Below are 7,796 nucleotides of genomic sequence, written 5' to 3' on the forward strand. Positions count from 1 at the left end.
AAGAAGAAAAACTAGGGCACAAGCATACACAGATGAAGAACCATGTAAAAACGCAGAAATTAAAAAGACCAAGGTTCAGAAGAAACCAACCAATTAACATCTTGATCTTGGACTTCTAACCTCCAGAAATGAGAGAAAATTAATTTCTGTTGTTTAAGCCACCCAGTCTGTGGCATTTGTTATGGCATCCTTAACAAACTATTAAGAAGGGAAAGACTTAGAATGGTCCTTGCATCTCCAACTAAGAAAATTAGCAAAGTTCTTAGCTTTAAAAGGTAAAGTCTAAGAAATTGCCAATATAAAAGAGCCAGCTATTTTTTCAGTTAACGCAGTTTGGTTTCATCTGCTCCATTGCCCATGACTTTGATTGTGCTTTCTTTCCCTTTAGATCGAAGGGCTCTTAAAGAGTCCCTGACATCCAACAATTAAAAAGAATTATACCTAAAATGCTATTTCTCTCCAGCCATAGCTATGGCATCAACTGTTAAAAGTAAGCAGAAGGCAGTGTCATCAGATTTCCTGTTACTGCAATGCCATTAACAGATGAACTTTTTGAAAAAATTATTTTGAAATCATTCTTAGTGAAGAATATCTCTGAGGCAAATTCTTGGAATTGTTCATATCCTCCATTTCCTCCGTAGAGGAGAAAAATATTAGCATGTAGGTGACCTTCATGTTCTCCAGCCATGCAGCCCCCTCTTCCAATTCAGTGCAGCCACATCAGAGAGATACATAGGGTTGATGTTGGCAAGATGGGCCAGGAGGTCCAGATTATGAAATACTGTATAGTTCATGTTGAAGGTTTTAGCCTTAATCTTAAAAATATTTAAAATCGACAGTATAAACTGCCAGCCAGTTTAACAACTTACACATTTTATTTCAAAACACTTTCCAAATGCCTTATTAAACACTTATTAAACACACTTTCACAATGACCTTATTAAATGGCTAAAGCAGATGAGGATACATTTTATGATCATGAGACCCAGAGAAGCTTACACATTATCAGAATTTGCATTTGAGATAAAGTAAAATTTAATCACTTCGAGCTAATGCCAGAAAAGTATGATTTATGGAAAAAACTTTAAAAATATTCTCTTTACTTTTAATTATTTATAAATAGGTATTATTTGCAATTTAGGGGTCACCAGCTTTTAGTGAGTAATTAAAACTAATTGGTAATCCATTTGTTATACTTTATTTAAATGAATATTTTTTAACTGCCAAGAATTGCTTGATTTTTTCAAGAATGTTGATATTTTACATTATAAAGTCAGTTATTTAGGAATGTGTTGACAACTTCATTTAGTTGACCTTTCAGTACTGTTTCTAGGTTGTAAATAATATTAATTAAAAAAATGAAGATATCATATTTATTCATATATTTCTCCTCTGGATACTTTGTATTTTAGGGTGAAAATGTAGTTCTCTTCACACTGCGTATGCTTCACACTTTAAAATAAAAATGCTATTCCCATGCTTTACACCTTCTCTTATTCCCACCCCCACACCCCAAAAAAAGATGAAAATGAAGAGATTATATCCATGCTTCTCTTCCAGGTGAAAAGAGAAAAGCAACCAGCCCTGTCCCCGCCCTTTTCCCCAACCCTTGCACTGCTGGCTCTCACACCATTCTTGGCTCCTTAGTATCTCCTCTTCTGATGTCCCTCCCTCAGTCAGGGTAGGCGTGTAGAGTTATCACTTCCCTCAGGGAAACTCCAACCCATGGGAACATATGGAAAGTCTAGTAATAAGGCTGGAACTACTTGCTCCTTACCAATGCCAAATATATGTGAGCCTCAAATTTAGTATTTGAAGGAAATCCTAATGGAAATATTACCTTGCTATCAGCTGTAGGTCCTCCGCCTCCACTTCTTTTTGTTATATCACTGTAGCCTTTCAAAAGTCTTGGGCTCCCAAGTGGTATATTTTAACCAACATATTTATATATGGAAGGAAGAGAAGTTAGACGATTAACTTTGCACCTGAGAATTGCTGGATACCTCTGAGCAAGTCACTCTGCTCTAATAAGCCAAGTAAGAATACTTAAGATTAATGAAGATAGTAAAAGGTAATAGGGGATTAGAAGCCAGGAACTATTATAATTTTTTCTTTCCTGTGTCCTATTTACAGTAGAAAACATTATGAATAGCACTTTACACCCTGGAGTTGTGCAGTGCACAATCTGTACAATCAAACATGACAACCCTGGTTAGAGACATAGAATTAAATTGGTAAGATTCGTATAAAGTGCAAGGTTACTTAACTTTTGCCAAGTCAATTGGCTTTTAAAACTCTTAGGGCTATCAAGGGAAGATATTAGAAGTTATATATTTGAAAAATCTAGTTAATATCTCTAATTAATTTAAAACTTCTTTAGTCCAAATATATATCCTCTGATTTTGGAGCTAAATATGGAAATTATAAATCCCAGTTCACTGATAGTCACCTACAATAACTATTGGCTTGCAACCATGTACATACATAAAACACTGAAAATAGGACCTAAAAAAAATTTTTTGAATTCAAATTTTGTGACATAATTATGGTCAACAACCAAAATGTCATTAAAAGTAATCGTGGAGACTTCCATTTCTGGAAAGATAGAGTAAACATAGTTTTTGCTATTCTTCTCATTGGGCACATCTAAAAACTCTGGACATTTATATATAAAACAGACATAAATAGAGTGTGAAAGTTTGGATAGAGTAAAGCAGATGGGCTAGAGACCTCAGACCTAAGGCTAGCATAACAACTTCAATCAAAAATCACTTATCCTACAAAGAACAAAGTAAATCTCAAGTTGACCAATAAAAGACAATCAAGATAATGCCAACATCAAAATGACAGAGACATTAGAATTATCAGGCAAGGATTTTAGAGTAACCATCATAAAAATTCTGAGCAATTAGTAACACACTTGAAACAAATGAAATAACAGAAAGTCTTAGCAAAAAAAAAATTCTTAGAAATGGAACTATGATCTAAACTTTACAACTTATACAAAAATTAACTCAAAATGGATTATAAACTACAGTGTAAAATGTAAACCTATGTAAGTTTTTTTTTTTTAGTATAGGAGAAAAATCTTCATAATCTAAAGGTGGACAAATACTTATTAGATTTGATGACAAAAGCATGATTCATCAAGAAATGCAGTCAATAATTTGGACTTCATCAAAATTAAATTTAAAACATTTGCTCTGTAAAAAATCCAGTTAAGATAAAAAGACAAGCTACTAACTGAAAGAAGTATATCTGACAAAGGCCTTTTATTCAAAATACACAAAGAACTCTCAAAGCTCAACAATAAAGCAAAACAAAACCCAAGCAATCCATTAGAAAATTATAAAAGACATCTCTGAAGAGTTTATATGGATGGCAAATAAACATGAGAAGATGCTCAGCATCACTAGCTATGGTAAACAGAATAATGCTCCCCACCAAAAAAAAAAAAAAAAAAAAAAAATTATCCTCCTAATCCCCAGAACCTGTGAATATGTTAAAAGGAACTTTGCAGATGTGATTAAGTTATTAAGGATCTTGAGATAAGATTGTCTTGTATTATGCATGTGGGCCTGATGTAATCACAAGGGTCCTTATAAAAGGAAGGCAGGATCAGAGAGGAGAGAAGATGCTATAATTCAGGCTTTGAAGATGAAGGAAAGGGCCAGGAGCCAAGGAGTATAGGCAACCTGTAGAAAGAAAGAAATTCTCCCCTAGGGTCTTCAGAAAAATGGGTCTCTGCTGACTCATTTTAGACTTCTGAGCTCTTGAATTGTAAGAGAATCAATCTGTGTTTTAAGGCACTGCGTTTGTGATAATTTGTTATAGTAGCAACAAGAAACCAATACAACTAGCCATTAGAGAAACGCAAATTAAGACCACAATAAGATTTTACTACATACCTATGAGAACAGTTAAAATTTGAATTTCGGTGACAATACCAAATACAAGTGAAAATGCAGAAAAAACGGATCTCCCATACATTGGTGGATACAGCCTCTTTGGAAAATTGTTTGGCAGTTTCTTGAAAAACTAAACATATTTACCATATGATCCAGCAACTGCACACTTTGGCATTTATCCCAGACAAATAAAAACTTATTTCCATCCCAAAACCTGTATCTTATCGTTCATAACTTTGTAAAAGTCAAAGACTGAAAACAATCAAAATATCCCTCAATGAGTGAATGGTTAAACTATGGTACATCCATACCATAGAACACTACTCAGCAATAAAAAAGAATGAACTATTGATACACTCAACAATTTGGATGAATCAAGGGAATTATGCTGAGTAAACAAAGCTCATCAATCTTATATTAAACATTTCCCTTTACATAACATTCTCAAAATAACACAGTTATGGAGACGGAAAGTAGATTAGTGACTGCCAGGAGTTAGTGATGATGGGCAGTTGGGGCGAGTATGACTACAAAGGTATAGCATGAAGGAAATCTTTGTGGTAATAATTGTTGTGTATGTTGATTATGGGGACAGTTACATGAATCTACACCTGTGATAAAATGGCAGAACTATACAGACAATATTAGCAACTGATTTGATAGTGTACTATAATTATGAAAGACATATCCATTGGGGAAAACAATGTATAGAGTATATAAACCTTTTTGTACTATCTTTGCACCTTTCTGTGAATTTATCATTATTTAAGTTTAAAAAATATGGCAAAAGGTGAGAAAGGGTCAATGGACATCTTTCCAAAAGAGACAGCTAAATTTAATTACTTGTGATGTTTTCTTTGGGAAAATGAAGATGCAGGTATTGTAGAGAGAAGCGTTTTCTAGTTCTTATTTTTTTAAACCATTTCTTTATTTTTTTTTAATTTGAAACATATCATGCATACAAAAGAAAATATAAAATGCTTATTTACAGGTCACTCAAGAAGTTGAACATAACCAGTGACTTAGAAGGCCTCTGTATGTGACTGTTACTACAACTCCTTTCTGCCCCAGAGATTACCTCTTTCCTAAAATTTGTGATAATCATTCTCTGGCTTTAAACAACTCCTTTTTATGTATATATCTCTAAACAATATGTTGTATAGGCTTGTCTGTTTTAAGCTGAATATAAATGGAAGCTTTGCTCCTTAGATTTATCTGTGAGTGACTTACTACTTTTGCTATTATTATGTCTTTGAGGTTTATTCTTGATGAGTACGAGTGTAGTTCACTCCTTTTCAGTGTCAAATACTATTCTATGTACGAACTAACCAACAGTATTTAATGTATGAAATAACCACGGATGAAAGTTATGGTCTAATGCTGATGGATATTAGGCCCAACTCCTCTTTTTTTCCTCTCAGGAGCAAGTCTGACCAGAGAGAGTGTGTTCCCAAATATTCTCAACCAGGTCCAGCTGGTGCTGAGATGAGGTAATTAATTTTGTCTAATATGAGCCATTAGTCTGCAGCATGGCACTCGCACTCTGCAGTATAAATTTATTAGTAATAATGCCAATATTTTGGCCTCCATTTGGCTTACCCTTTTTACTAATTTCTCAGTTGTTTCAATTAGGTAGGAAAGAGACATATATGGTACCCTCCTTTGAAATGCAACATTGACATCCTAATTACTGAATTTATTCTTTTTGTTTGTTTGATCCTTCAATTTTGTTGACATTTCCCTTTTCCTTGAAGTTCCCCTTTCATGGCTCATGACATCATACTTTGTGGTTCTCCTCTCCTGGTTCAGTTTTCTCTTTATAGGCCATTTTATTTAACAGAACTTGAGTGTTTACTATTGAGCTGCAGTGTTAGGCACTGTGCTGCAGGCTCACTTGTTTAATCTTCTAGATCAATTTTAGAATTATTTTGTCAAGTGAAAAAATGTATTAATGTATTGATATTAGAATAACAAATATTCTACCAATATTTATATTTCCTGTATAAAAGTCTGTGTTGTTGCTTTCTCTTACTATATACAAGTTGATTTTTTTTTTTAATCAGTAAGGTATTTTCCCATTATATTTTGTTACTATTGCCATTTAGATTTATCACAAGGTAGTGTTTTTGTTCTTATTGTTAATGGGATAGGTAGATTAGATAGATGATAGACAGACATGTGTAATACGTTGTTTTCTTTTTAAATTGCATTTTCTGACTGATATGTTAAAAAAGCTTCTAGGATATCTATATTTATATATGCATACATACACGTGTATATATATGTGTATATATTCATATATATGTAAACTTTCAATTGATTCTATTGGGTTTTTTAAATAAAAATATATCACCTGCATAATAATGTTTATTTGTTCTATTTTACTACACATATACAATTGTTTTTTTGTCTTTTCCAGCATTTCAAGCACAATGCTAGATATGGAATAGTGGTTTTATTTCTAATTTAACACAAATGCCTCTAGCATTTCATCCTTATGTATGATATTGAAAATTCATTTGAAATATAAATTTGTTATCTTATTAAGGATAATTAGTTTGAATATTAATCTTAAAGAGATTTAAATAGGTAATAAACATTATATTTCATCAGAATGTCCATTAAATCTTATTAAGACTGCTTTATGGTTTTACTTATTTGTGCTATTGATGAGTTAACATACTGATATCGTATGATGAAATATTTTAATATATTTGTTAATTCTATTATTAGTTTTTTTAAGTATGCATTTTGTTACTGCAAGTAAGAAAGATCTATAGAATGTATTTTAATTCTTTGACACACGTAGATTTCAGGATTTGTTAAATTTGGAAAATGACCTAGATAGCTTTTGATATTTTTCAGTTGTCTAGAATAGTTTATAATGCACAAAAATTATCTATTGCTTTAATCTTAAAGAATTCATTCATAATATTATTGGGGGCAAGAGCCTTTGATAAATTTCTTAATTTCTCCCCCTGATTATCTTTTATTTGGGTTTCCCATTTTTTTCTGGAGTCGAGATTTTATATGTATATTTTTTCAGAGAAAATATTGCTTTTATTATGTTTTCAAAAGCATTATACCAGTGTGCATAGTATTCCCTTCTCATTTTACTTGTTATCTCTATAGTTATATATCTTTTTTCCTTTCTAATATCACTTAATAGGTTCCTTTCTAATATCACTTATTAGGTTTTTTTCTTATGTTCGTAGATTTTTTCAGAAGATTGTCCACTTCCTTACTTTTATAAAGATCCAGTGTTAAAATCATTAATTTCTACAGTCATTTTTGTATTTCCTTCATCTACTTGCCTCTGCTTTTAAAGTAGTTGCTCTAAATTAATTCTCAAAGTAAATGTATTAAAGACAATCAATTTTTGTCTAAAGAACATATTGACCACACTGAATAAGTCTTATGCAATGTTCAGTTTTTATTATTTTTAAAGTCAATTATTTACTTTTTTAAATATCTTTTTTACCAACAGTTTTTTTTTTCTTTTTTGGAGATAAAATTTTAGAAATTAGTGGTATGAATTTTTGGTTTTGAACTCCTATTATTAACTTATCTTTAAAATGTATAGTTAACATTTTATTATTTAGTTGTGAAATTATTAAAATAAGCAGAAAAGTACAGAAAATAGTATGGTATATATTCAGGTATCCATAACCCAGAATTGAGAGATGTTAACTTTCACCATGCTTGCATCAGCAGTTATTTTTTAAAAAATAAAATATTATAGATAAGTTTGAAATCGCCTTTTTATTCCTCTGGATCTAGTTTTCTTCATGTTTGTTTTTTTATTCCTCTGTATCTAGTTTTCTTCATGTTTGTCTCTCCAAAGGCAACCTCTATCTGAAGACAGTCTTTCCTGTTCATATTTGTATA

This window comes from Pteropus medius, unplaced genomic scaffold (assembly GCF_902729225.1).
Source record: "Pteropus medius unplaced genomic scaffold, Ma_sr-lr_union100, whole genome shotgun sequence".
Taxonomy (NCBI): Eukaryota; Metazoa; Chordata; class Mammalia; order Chiroptera; family Pteropodidae; genus Pteropus; species Pteropus medius.